This window comes from Podarcis bocagei (assembly GCF_964188305.1).
Source record: "Podarcis bocagei genome assembly, chromosome: 12".
Taxonomy (NCBI): domain Eukaryota; kingdom Metazoa; phylum Chordata; class Lepidosauria; order Squamata; family Lacertidae; genus Podarcis; species Podarcis bocagei.
Genome location: NC_138137.1, coordinates 17,978,332 through 17,992,490, shown reverse-complemented (window position 1 = coordinate 17,992,490; position 14,159 = coordinate 17,978,332). Strand labels below are relative to the sequence as shown.

Below are 14,159 nucleotides of genomic sequence, written 5' to 3'. Positions count from 1 at the left end.
TTGACCAGGCTCATACTTGCTTATCTTCAGCAGTCATTGGATCAGATGCCATGGTTTAGTTTAGTACGACATGCAAACCCGGCCGGTGACCAAGTAACAATTGCTCTCCCTTGATAGTTTACATAGCTCAGTGAATAGCCAGATGTTCAAGCAAAAAATTGTTTGATTTGTTAATTGTTCTGTATGATTTGTGCTGTGCTCGTGATGTTCTATCACATTTGTTATTATCTAATGTTTGTAAGCCGCTTTGGGATTCATTTGGACAAAAAGCGGCGCAGAAATGTCATAAAATCAAAATCCAATGGAAACATTCAGAAGCATTGCCGGCGGGAGCGTCGGGAGCTGGGTGGGAGAGAACCGCAGGAGCGATACTTTACAAAATAGTGAATGAAATATTTATACGTTCTGCTGGAGCTGAGCTTATGTTCTAGAGGGAGAAGCCCTGTTGGGATGGGTCTTCCCCTTTGTTCTGAATCTATTTTTCCAATTGCTCCGACACAGCTGTTGGTTTCACAATCGCTCTGACATTGATGAGATTAGAAAGGAGAGGCCTGCCTGCTCAGCATGTCCAATGACAAACATAAAGTTTGTATGTATTCTAAGCATGTAGCCCAAGAGTGAGCGAGTCCTTTGCACTCCGCTTCAGCATGCACAAATTGGTTCTTTCAAAATTTAGTAGTACAAGGCTGGCACGGCAGGCATGCTCTGCAAAGAGCAAGTTTAATGTCCTGTAGGACACACATTTACGGGTGTTTCAGACGAGGGTTACCTATCCAAGGGCTCAAGCAGTTTAAATTAGGACGTGTGCACATTGATTCCAGACAAGGTGCAAATCCGGTTTATGACACACAGAGAAATGAAATTCCGTGGATAAATGTCAGAGTGTTTACCTTTCTTGGCATAAAAAAAATGGGATTGGGCATCTTGAAGACTAATCCACACAGCCCAGTTCCACCAATGCACATGGAATTTAAGTTGCTTTGAGTTGAGTAAAGGTAAAGGACCCCTGACCATTAGGTCCAGTCGTGGCTGACTCTGGGGTTGCGGCGCTCATCTCACTTTACTGGCCGAGGGAGCCGGCATACAGCTTCCAGGTCATGTGGCCAGCATGACTAAGCCGCTTCTGGCGAACCAGAGCAGTGCACGAAAATGCCGTTTACCTTCCCGCCGGAACGGTACCTATTTATCTACTTGCACTTTGACGTGCTTTCGAACTGCTAGGTTGGCAGGAGTAGGGACCGAGCAATGGGAGCTCAGCCTGTCACGGGGATTTGAACTGCTGACCCTCTGATCGGCAAGTCCTAGGCTCTGTGGTTTAACCCACAGCGCCACCCGTGTCCATTGAGTTACATAGGATTTAATTAAACTCACCTGGTTTCAGTCTAGATAACTTCTTGGTCTGGTGCATGTAATATATTTCCTTCTGTAGCTCTGTGATTTGTGCTTCTATTCTATTGCGATGGCCATTGGCTATAAACAATAAAAATCTATTGATTGATTGATATTGGGATCCAGTCTAGATAACTGAGGATCAGGTTATAATTTCCAGAAGATAAGAGTGCCTCAGTTCTTTCCATCTTTGATAGGCTCTTAATTTTAGAGGGCTCCATCCAATAGTAAATTACCTTGTAAAAGCCATATTAGGAACATAGGAAATTGCCACATATACCGTTTGTCCATCAGTCTCTGTATTTGAGTTGGAGATACCAGGGATTTCCAGTTGAACTTTGAGGAAATAATCAATTTCCTCATCCCTTCCAATCCATTTTCCTTTCGTGTCATATCTTTATAGGCAGAGACTGTCTTTTTAAAAAAAATGATTTGTAAGCTGATCTGGGATCCATTTTTAGCTGACAGGCAAGCTAAACATTCATTTAAGCCAGTGGTTTTCAACCAGTGTGCCGTGGCACCCTGGGGTGCCTTGAATGATGGTCAGGGATGCTGCTGGTAACACTGGCCTCTGTCCCTCTTTCCTTCCCTCCCTCCTCTGATGCCCTCTGGCATCTATGCCTCCCAAAGGTTTGCACAGCTGTTTATTGCAGCAGCCCTGGTTATAAGCTCCGCAGGTGAATGGTGCCTCTGGAAGACACTTTTCTTTGGGGTGAAGGTGGGCAGCTCAGAGACCAGGGGTGGCAGCAGCGGCTGCCCAGAGGACTTGCAAGGAGAGGAGGCTGATGGAACTCCACAAGGAAGGGTGTTTGAAAAAGGGTGAGAGGCTGCCAGCTCTGCAGGCAAAGGGTGACATAACTGGGCTCCTGAGCCCCACAGGGGTGCCGCAGAAAGAATGTAGTTGGTTAAGGGAGCTGTGGACTCAAAAAGGTTGAAAACCTCTGATCTACATGCAGCCGCTGGGAGAGATCATCAGGGGGTTTGGGCTGGGTGTTCATCAGTATGCGAATGATACCCAGCTCTACCTCTCTTTCAAATCGGAACCAGTGAATGCAGTGAAGGTCCTGTGTGAGTGTCTGGAGGCGGTTGGAGGATGGATGGCGGCTAACAGATTGAGGTTGAATCCTGACAAGACAGAAGTACTGTTTTGGGGGGACAGGGGCGGGCAGGTGTGGGGGATTCCCTGGTCCTGAATGGGGTAACTGTGCCCCTGAAGGACCAGGTGCGCAGCCTGGGAGTCATTCTGGACTCACAGCTGTCCATGGAGGCGCAGGTCAATTCTGTGTCCAGAGCAGCTGTTTATCAGCTCCATCTGGTACGCAGGCTGAGACCCTACCTGCCCACAGACTGTCTCGCCAGAGTGGTGCATGCTCTAGTTATCTCTCACTTGGAGTACTGCAATGTGCTTTGAAGGTGACCCGGAAACTGCAACCAATCCAGAATGCAGCAGCTAGACTGGTGACCGGGAGGCCTAGGGCCTTCTGGCGGTTCCCTCGCTGCGAGAAGCCAAGTTACAGGGAACCAGGCAGAGGGCCTTCTCAGTAGTGGCACCCGCCCTGTGGAACGCCCTCCCACCAGATGTCAAAGAGAAAAATAACTACCAAACTTTTAGAAGACATCTGAAGGCAGCCCTGTTTAGAGAAGCTTTTAATGTTTAATAGCTTATTGTATTTTAGTGTTTTATTGGAAGCCGCCCAGAGTGGCTGGGGAAACCCAGCCAGATGGGCAGGGTATAAATATATTATTATTATTATTATTATTATTATTATTATTATTATTATTATTATTATTATTATTATAACAAACAAATCAACCCAGGCCCTTTACATGCAGAGCCTGTGCTCTTCCACTGAGTTGTGAGCAGTGCCCAACTGAAATAAATTGGGTCTGCATAAGAGCTTGGCTCCCATAGCTACAGTGGTGAGCAATTGCAGATTGATTTGGGGTGCAAGGAATAAAGGAAGCAGCCTTATCAGTCCATAGGTCCATCTGCTTGGACTTGTAGTGGCTTTCCAGGGTTTCTGGCAACAGCTTTTCCCCAAACTGAACAGTTTAGGGACCTGCAAGCTTACGGTTGTTTATCATTATGCCCAGCTACCCTGTTATACGAAAGAAGCTCCTCGCAGGTGCTAACTCTAACACCAAGGCTGATTCCCTTAATGACAGCAGTGAATGGAAGAGACCTTAAAAGCTAATTGACTCAAGTGCTATATCATTACCAAGTATATCAATGCAGTACAAATTTCCCACCACATGGTCATAAGCGGGTCTTTGACAATCCAAAATCACAACCAGGTGACTGCGGTGTCCCTCATGAGGGAAAGTGGTGGCACTTTCCCAGAAAACCCAAATTTAGACTAATTCTAACAACATTAGATATATCCAGCAGCATCAGCTGTGACTAAGGTTGCATGTTTCTGGAGCATGTGCAGAGTTCCAGAGTCTGACGTGGTAGAATCGTTTCCTGTGTTTTGCCCTGAGCCAGTTTCCCCTCAGGAGATCCCAAGCATGTTTTCAGGGGGCAAAATACATTTGGAACTTGGGGATATGGAAACACAGTTGAATGGAGTAGAGAAATACATTCCCTGCTGCAAGCTGCCCCTTCACAAAGGACTCCTCCACCTCTTTCAAAGGACCAAGGTCAGTTACATATGTTTCCTAATACAGTGGTACCTCGGGTTAAGTATTTAATTCGTTCTGGAGGTCCGATCTTAACCTGAAACTGTTCTTAACCTGAAGCACCACTTTAGCTAATGGGGCCTCCCGCTGCTGCCGCGCTACCGAAGCACAATTTCGGTTCTCATCCTGAAGCAAAGTTCTTAACCTGAAGCACTATTTCTGGGTTAGCGGAGTCTGTAACCTGAAGCGTCTGTAACCTGAAGCGTATGTAACCCGAGGTACCACTGTATTTGGTTAGGGCCTAGGAGAATGAAACCAGTGAAAGAATAAAATGTGTCATATAAGTAATAACGTTGAAATACAATTTTTGTCATCTTGATTGCATGCCTTGTTTGCATCTTCCTTATCTGTAAAATGGGAACAGGTCTTTCTACTTCTTCCCAGCTTTGGAGATGCTTAGAGCATTGCATATTTGTGAAGGGGGGGCGGGAATAGTTGTTGCTAGCATAAAACGGACACAATTAAAAGAATAATAAAATTATTTTAATTTGGCTGTTTTGTTTCTTGAGCAGAAATCATTATTTCCCCCTCTTCTTTATTGATTGCCCATTAATGCAGCTAAACAAAGGAAGGCCCATTCATCTCAAGCTCACTGACAATTAGCACTGTTCTAAGAGATCCTGCTACATGGCAAATAAATGGAGATTCCTACCTCCGCCCCATGTATTTTCGTTTGATGTTATGCTTGGAGGGCTAGAATGTTAGAGCTCATACACTGTATTTTATGTGATATCCCTTCCAGTTTAATTAAATATTAAAGAGAAAGGGCCGGAAGCCTTATGGGCAGCTGAGTTGGCAGCAGCATGCATCATATCCTATTCTTCTAGGACGGTTAATGAATACCACTCCTTCTTCTTTTCCTTTACCAGAAGAAACCATGAATTATGCTTTGCTACTCTAAGTGTGAACTCTGATAGTTGCTGATTTCCATGCAAAATATTTAAAGCAAACATTAGCATGCTAACAGGTAAGTTAAACTAAAGGAAGAAGGAAGTTCTGGGCCATTTAAAAGGATAATGAAAAAATTTGGGCCAAGATGGTTAATTTTATAGTGGACTTATACATGTTTAAGCAGCTGTGAAATCTGTAGTATATTGTGACATATAATGGAATATTCTATTCCATTGCTGCAATGAATGCAGGTAACCCTCTGGTACTTGTTTAGAGGACTTCAAACTTCTTTTGAATGACAAGGAGTATCTGCCATGCAATGCAGCTGTAAATAGAATGAAGAGCACAAAGGCCACCCTTGTGGAATAGAGAAAAAAATAGTGGAGATGGACTCCTCCCTTATTACCCTTATTATGCTGATGATGCTTCTGGGAGTGATTTCTGCAGAATATATTCTGGAAAATTAATTTCTTCAACTGCCCACAAATAGTTTTGAATATATGCTCCTTTGTGTACATATGTTTAGAGTTAGTTCTTCTCATGACCCCCATCAATTAATCAGTTGCATTTATCGCCTGCCTTTCTTCCAAGCAGTTCAAGGTGGAATACATAGTTTATCCTCACAACAACCTTGTGGGGTAGGCGAGGGTAAGAGAGAGAGTATGGCCCAAGGTCACCCAGTGAACTTCATGGCTGAGTGGCGATTGGGTCCTGGGTCTCCTCCGTATTTTAACCACCGCACCACATGGACCCTTTGTCTTTTTTATTCATTGTGTTTCTACACAGTCTTTCTGCCAAGGCACCCAAGGTGGCTTCCAATGTTCAGTTATCAAAACAAATGAAGGCTATGAAATGTAAGGTTGTCCTGAGAGCCATGGGGAGAGTCTGACTGGAGCAGCCCTTGCTGTTGCCTCTGCCTATCTCCTTATTTTTCACAGGTTAGACAATATCTTTGGTGGGGATGGAGAGTATGACTGAAATAGACCCCCATTTTGTCTATGCTCTCTCTCTCCCCTCCTCCTCCTCCTCCTTTTACTTAAAAATATATACTTGCATCTTACAAGTGATTAAATTAACATTGGGTAATATTCAAGTAAGGGACATGGGTGGCGCTGTGGTCTAAACCACTGAGCCTAGGACTTGCCTGTTGCTCTGTCCCGGCTCCTGCCAACCTAGCTGTTCGAAAGCAAGTCAAAGTGCAAGTAGATAAATAGGTACTGTTCCGGCGGGAAGGTAAACGGCGTTTCCGTGTGCTGCTTTGGTTAGCCAGAAGTGGCTTAGTCATGCTGGCCGCATGACCCAGAAAAACTGTCTGCGGACAAACGCCGGCTCCCTTGGCCAGTAAAGCGAGAGTTGTCTGCTACTGGACTTAACTGTCAGGGGTCCTTTACCTTTTAATATTCAAGTAAGTTATGCTCAGAGTAGAACCACTGAGACAACAGACCTAAGTTGCTTAAGTTGTAGTTTGCATACTGGTATTGCTCTTGGCATTGTATCAGTTTTGGTATTAGGGAAAATTAGAAATCAGTTCACACTGCTTTTCTCAGTCCCCCCATTCCTAGTGGAGCTGTCTCTGACACTGCAGGGAATGAAGAAGCCCCTGATCTCCCAGAGTTCTGGGTGTGCATCTGCACGATCCCTGGAACTATTAAATCGAGGCCCATGTTAACGGTCTTGCTGGTCTAGAGATGCAAATCGCATCACAAGTAACTTACCGTTTATTGTTGAGCTATCACTGTATCCAGTGCCTCGAGAAAACGTTATGTGTTGCACTGCTTTCTCTTGGAAAGCATCAGACGTTCATGGCATTATGAGTTTTGCTCATGGTTTTATATTGTAATATGATATAATTATATCCTCTCCACTGTGGCTCCCCTAACTCAGCTTTCTTGCCAGAATTAGTAACTTGTTGGTGCTGTCAGGACTGTTATTTCTCCACAGGACTTATTGCTTCTGAGGCAACTTCATGCCCTGGCGTTCGATTAGTATTGCTCCCCTAAGGCAAGAAAGTCGCTGATTTTTCTCCCCGTCTTATTTCTGCCTTTCTCACTGCCCTCCCCTCAAATTTATTTCTAATACTGTTCTTGTTGCTAACTGCTGGTGATGCTAATTCACTGAGAGAATTAACGCACCAAGTTTTGCAGTTGAACCGCGTTCAGTGGCTGCTAAGAGAACTCGGCGCACTTCAAACACAATTCTGAGATTATAGCTAAATGTAGCACTTAACATCTTAAATGAACACGCGAAGCACAAAATAACAGTATTGCAATGGCTGTATCTTGCAATAAGCTTTTGTTGTTGTGGCGTTGAGCCTAAATGCCTCCAATCCTGCTCTCCCATACATAAGACTGTGAAGTTGGGGATGCCGTTTCTGTGAGGGATGGGGGTGGTCACAAAAGGACAAAATGAATTTACCCAACTCTTGGCAGAAGCAGCAGGCCTAGAGCAAGTTCAGGAAGCATTGCCCTAACTCTCTTCGGCTTAATAGTGATTCTATGTGTTCCACAGTTCCTGCCCTCATTTTATACCTCTGTGGGGTGGGGGGAAATGATCATTCACTGGCAAGGTTTTGGTAAGTTCACTGTTGGATATGTTGTTGTTGTTGTTGTTGTTTAGTCATGTCCAACTCTTCGTGACCCCATGGACCAGAGCATGCCAGGCACTTCTGTCTTCCACTGCCTCCCACAGTTTGGTCAAACTCATGCTGGTAGCTTCGAGAACACTGTCCAACCATCTTGTCCTCTGTTATCCCCTTCTCCTTGAAGGGTCTTTTCCAGGGAGTCTTCTCTTCTCATGAGGTGGCCAAAGTATTGGAGCCTCAGCTTCAGGATCTGTCCTTCCAGTGAGCACTCAGGGCTGATTTGCTTCAGAATGGATCAGTTTGATCTTCTTGCAGTCCATGGGACTCTCAAGAGTCTCCTCCAGCACCATAATTCAAAAGCATCAATTCTTTGGTGATCAGCCTTCTTTATGGTCCAGCTTTCCCTTCCATACATCGCTACTGGGAAAACCATAGCTTTAACTATACAGACCTTTGTTGGCAAGGTGATGTCTCTGCTGTTGGATATACACCACCCATTTATTCGCCTCTCAGAAAACACTTAAGTGATACACACCCTACCTCATGGTCTGCAAGTGGAAGATGGGGATTCGGGGACATGGAAACAGTTTCTAGCTTTTTTTGTTGGGAATACCTCTATTAAATTGAAATTAGTGCAGAAACTGAGAAGCCAGTTCTTCATTTGGTCAATCTCGGAGCACACACTTTGCATTCAAAAGATCTGGGGTCTAGTCCCTTGCATCTACAGCCAAAGCCACCTTCAGTACCAGGACTGGGAATGGTCTTTGTCTGAGATCTTTCTGAAAGGCGCTGCCTGTCAAAGTTGAGAGTTCCAGGCTAGAAGGGCCAGCGGTTGGATTTCGTGTAAAGCAGCTGCATTTGTTTGGTCTACTCCAGGCATAGGCAAACTCGGCCCTCCAGATGTTTTGGCACTACAACTCCCATCATCCCTAGCTTACAGGACCAGTAGTCAGGGATGATGGGAATTGTTAGTCTCAAAACATCTGGAGGGCTGAGTTTGCCTATGCCTGGTCTACTCCATTGGCCACCATCTACTCACCCCAGCAGTGCAGCTGCTGCTTTGAAAACGTGGGTCTTTGTAGCAGAACAAAGCATACAAAAACATAGTAGCTTTTTATCATTTGCTTGTACCGTATTGCGAATGCCCTAGGAGTGCAGAATATGGCCACCCTTAGTTATGGGATCAGATTGCAGATGAAATGATGAAAATGGAAATAGGTTGCTCATACCTTTGGGTTCTGAACAGATTCACACACTCACACACATACGTACTTATGTTTGTATTGCTTTGCCCATGCTGTAATTTATATGTCATGGGCAGCGCCTTATTTAAAGTTGTGACCTTAACTCTGCAGAAGACTGTGATAACCTGATGTACAAAGTCACTCCTGACAGTGGGTCTCTTTCCCCCCACCCTCTCTCTCTGGCAGCAATCAGCTAGTAGACTGCATTAAGCCTGCCTCAAGCTGTGACTTCTTTATTGCAAATAGAATTTCTTTTTACCAAATGTCAAGAGATCAACATGCATATAAGCATGCAGACTGCATAGCAAAGGTTGCTACACAGCACAAATTAGGATTCCAGTCAGGCTGGCTATTGCAGAGGCTTAGGGACCTGTGGCAGCTTTTTTTGGTGACCCTAGTAGCTAGAGTGACAAGGCATATGGACAAGCCTACACGCTACCTAGAAATGTTGTGTTGTCTGGGGAACAATGGCAAGCTCAGATGTTTCGTTGCTCTCCATTTAAGTCAAACTTTAATACTGTGGCTCTTTTAAGTCATGAATAGATAGTTCTTGAATACTGCGCATATGTTTTGTATTGGGAAAAATGGCATTTCAGTTGACACGTTACCTTTGAAAATAGCTCCCTGTGAACATGAAGGATTCTCATTTACAAATGCTGCCAGTTTAAAAAAACCCCAATAATAATGTGTTATTATTCTTTCCCTAAAAAAGAAACCAACGTTGCTGTATTGGAGCAAAATATCCTAGTTTTGTACTTGGGTGTTTTGTTTTTGCCACATATGTTTTTGGGAGGGCAAGGGGGTATTAACAGGGAACTCCAACTAGATACATCGGGTACACACTTGGCAGTACAAACTCTCAGTTTGTGGCACAAAACTATTGTGAAACTTTGGCTGAAGTTTTAAGGGGTTATGACAAAGTTTGGGTTGGGGTGTTAAACAGGACTGCTGTCTGGATATGTCTGGTACACACTTCTAAGCCAGTGTGGTATAGTGGTTAGAGTGTTGGACTAGGACCTGAGAGACCAGGGTTCACATCCCCACTTGGCCATGAAGCTCACAGGGTGACCTTGGGCCAGTCCCTTCCTCTCAACCTAACCAACCTCAGAGAGTTGTTGTAGGGATTAATTGAGGGGAGGGAGAACCATGTAAAATGCCTTGAGCTCCTCAGAGAAAAGGTGGGATATAAATGCAACCAAAAAATAATAAAATAAATATTGATGTTTGTGGCACAAAACTAGCACTTTGGCTTCATGGTTTGTGCTTAACACTTCTAGGCTTATATAGGGTCAACATCATTAATGGTCTCCAATTCCATACTGGAAGATTTTACGTAGAAGTTCTCTATAGAAATGTCATGAGCTGGAGCCGAACTAAGATTGGAATCCTATACTCTTACCTGGGTGTAAGCCCCTTCTTGCTGCCCAATGGGAGTTCTGAGTAGGCAAAGTCTATCCCTTGAGGCAAAGAAGAAAGGGCTGGCTGGTTGGTTGTAAGTCACTTTGGGTTGCCTTAGGCCAGAAAAAGCGAGTAACAAATATAACAACAGCAGCAGCAACAACAACAACAACAACAGGGGGAAGTGTTGACTTTCATTGAGAGCATTACCCAGAAAATCTTGAGGAAAGAGAAAATAATGTATAAGGCATTTAATTATACATTAAGAGATACTTGATTCGATTCCCTCCTTGCTTTATGAGCTTGGTGACAAGGTTGTCTAGTTCCGTTGGCCAGAAAACTTTTCATCAAGTTTCTGGATTTCTCCAAAGATTGAACAGGATAGAAAATAAGGACCCACAGTGGGGTGGGCAACTTTTACTAAAAATAAATAAATCATTGAAGGTTGCATGGGACAGTGGACAGTAAGCTGGGAAGCTGCATACATGGGCAGGTCCAATGGTGGGCAAACACCTTTCCACTCTTATCTCTCCACATGGGGATGGGAGGTGGAGTTAGCAGGGTGTGCTGGAGACTGAGGTTCACCAGGCCTCAGTTTACCTCTAGCAGTGAGTTGCTCAGCAGGAGCTGTCTGTGGTGCTGCAAGTGCTTGCCTTTCTATAGTGACTTTTGGGTAACTCAAAAAGGATAAAATTGTAAAGAGATCCTGATGGACCCCTTATACTTTGCAGATGGACCCCTTGCTTTGTATAATAATGGACCATGAGGGATTCTAGAAAAGGGACTGCAAGAGGCCCACCCATTTTTTAGTTTGGGGATGGGAATACTGTGGCCCTCCAGATGTTTTTGTATGCCAACTCAACTCAGCCCCAGCCGGCATGGCCAATGGTAAGAGATTATGGAAGTTGTTGTACAAAACATCTAGGGGTAACCATGATGGAGAAGTTTGTGTTAGCACATTTGCAGCCCCAGCACATGAGCAATATTCTTCCTGTCTGCTATGAAATTAATATTTAAGTTTTACAGCACACCTTTTCAGTCAACTTGCAGCAGTTATTTACTGAGTAGCTTGGGGCTTGTAATGAATACCTGTACAGGCCCTGAGCATCAGTGACCTCCTTCCTAATGATCCTTAAGCTGAAAATTGAATTGAATTAAAAATCACCCCAAGTTCCACTGCAAAAAGGAAATAAATTCACATTCATTTTACCTGGAAGTCATAGGAACTACTTTCAAGTGTAATGCAGAAATATTTGAATTAATGAATATGAAGTAGTTTGTTCGAAACACTGGAAGACCCTCACTAGATGAAGTCAGAAAATGGGCAGGTTGATACAAAGGAAGTTTGTCCTCTGGTATTGTAGTCCTAAGCCGCTCAGAGCTTTTAAAACTCCTTTGTTATTCCCAAATCACATTGGAATGACAGGACAGCAAGGATGCAACATCTTCTAGCAATGCAGAGAGGGGCAGAGAGGGTCTTCTACCAAGCGGTATACAATCTCTACCCCAAGTTTTGGTTGATGGGGAGGAAAATACCACTGCCTTTGAATCCTACCCCTCTCTGGAATTTTGCCCTCCAAACAGCCTGTTCTGAATTTCAGTATAACTACAGTGGTACCTCGGCTTACATATGCTGCAGGTTACAGACTCCGCTAACCCAGAAATAGTGCTTCAGGTTAAGAACTTTGCTTCAGGATGAGAACAGAAATCTTGCTCCGGTGGCGTGGCAGCAGCAGGAGGCCCCATTGAAGCTAAAGTGGTGCTTCAGGTTAAGAACAGTTTCAGGTTAAGAACGGACCTCCGGAACGAATTAAGTACTTAACCTGAGGTACCACTGTACAATAAAACAAAATGCTACTTTTAAATATGTTGCACTTCAGAGCACATATGCATCAAAGACTCCCCACTTAATAGGGAGACTTAAGTCGTTAGCAGATTTTATTACTAGGAAACTACTGCATCTGGTGCTGTTGATTTGTAGAAATCTTGATCCTGTTGCATCTTGCTGCTGGGATTTTAATCAGATTAATTGGGGAGGAGGTGGAGAGAGAGGATACAGGTTGTTGAATGAACTACAAGATTCCAAAGATTGTATTGGTACATTTGAGTTTGAAAGTATTTGAATTGAATATGTTGAAAAGACGAGAAATAAAATCAGTATTCTTCTTGTAACCCATTTTAAGCAAGCTGTCAGACATCACTGCGGACTCTTTAGAAAACAGCTCTTAAATAAAGAAAAATAAAAGCATAAAGATGGTGTCAAAATATAAGCTCAATATCATACTTATCTGAGTATTGTGTCTTTTAACTCTTATATTTCTTTAGTAGATGGCAGATTGCTTTCAGATGCTGAAGATGAGCATTTTTGCATTAGCTTTCCTTTAGACAGCTTTGATGTTATTTTGATGTTGGATAATGCTTCTAGAATATTACACTCCTGCTTTAAAGGAGGGTTGGATTCATAGTGATTTCTTCTTAGCTTGGGTGCGTGAAAACTGCTTATGGGCAGGATTCACCTAACCAGTTGAGCCAAAACAGATCTAGCATGAGTTCTGCAGATAATGCAGAAGTCTTCCACAACTGAGTTCAGAAAGGGCAGAGCTCATCATGGAAAGGGTGGGTGGGGGGATAAGTAAAGATTCACAGTGGTACCTCAGGTTAAGTACTTAATTCATTCTGGAGGTCCGTACTTAACCTGAAACTGTTCTTAACCTGAAGCACCACTTTAGCTAATGGGGCCTCCCGCTGCTGCCGCGCCGCTGGAGCACGATTTCTGTTCTCATCCTGAAGCAAAGTTCTTAACCTGAAGCACTATTTCTGGGTTAGCGGAGTCTGTAACCTGAAGCGTATGTAACCTGAAGCGTATGTAACCTGAAGTACCACTGTACTTGGATACACTATGGATACACAGAGTGGCTGGGGCAACCCAGCCAGATGGGCGGGGTAAAAATAATAAAATAATAAAAATTATTATTACTTCCTGTGCTCCCCAGTGTGTCATGAGAAGCTGCCATCTTGAAACATCTATAGTTAATGTGTTTGATCTGAGATTAAGTTAATCTGATCTGAGACTAAGGCTGCCAATTTTTCATTTTTAAAGATACTGGCCTCCTAGGAGGAGCCAGAAATTGAAGGTCAGGTCTTGGAGAAATGTGGATTTTATCCCATCCATTTTGGAAAAAAGTGGTGGGTTGACTGCTGTCTTTTTGCATACTTATGCCCCTTTGTTTTGCTTTTCATCGAATAATAGAATTGTAGAGTTGGAAGGGACCGTGAGGATCATCTAGACCAGCGGTTCTCAACCTGTGGGTTCCAAGATGTTGTTGGACTACAACTCCCGTCATCCCTGAGCTCTGGCCTTCCTAGCTAGGGATGATGGGAGTTGTAGTTCAACAACATCTGGGGACCCACAGGTTGAGAAAGGCTGATCTAGTCCAACCCTCTGCAAAGCTCAACATGGGTTTTTTTTCTCCAACGTGGGGCTTGAACCCTTGACCTTAATATTAAGACTCCCATGCTCTACTGATTGAGCTACTTGATTTGTACTTTGCAGCTCGGCAGAACAGCATGAATTAAACACAAGTGATCAATGCTTTTATGTATATTCACTTGCACCCTCTCCATGCCTGCATCCTGTGTGGGGAGGTCCTGGACTCACTTCTCCCATGTTTCTACCTCACTGGCTCTGCTCCTTGAAGTCAACTTGCCCCTTGGCCATGCACCAGTAAAATGTTGGATTAATTGGTGCTGGCAATTGCATGATGAGGTTTCCCTGTGCAGGTGGTATTAAGATTCAGGTTTTACTTTCAGGTGCATTGGAATTCTACTCACTTGCGGGCTTTTGCTTCCTAGGCTGCTCACAAGTGGGTTCATTCTTGAGCTGATCGTAGCCATCCAAAGCGGGGAAAGAAAGTTCTTAAGTTAGCCAGCTGTTGCTTACTGGGACTGAACAGCTTGCCTTTTCTTTGCTGAAGCAT

The 14,159-nt window shown here is 43.9% G+C and overlaps 1 protein-coding gene across 6 annotated transcripts in view; it reads left to right on the top strand.

The window, feature by feature from the left end:
- Nucleotides 1-14,159, top strand: part of RBMS3 (RNA binding motif single stranded interacting protein 3) — a gene marked incomplete at its 3' end in the record, with an annotated part of 773,357 nt that overhangs the window by 253,407 nt on the left and 505,791 nt on the right. The gene's annotated exons all lie outside the window — the stretch shown is intronic.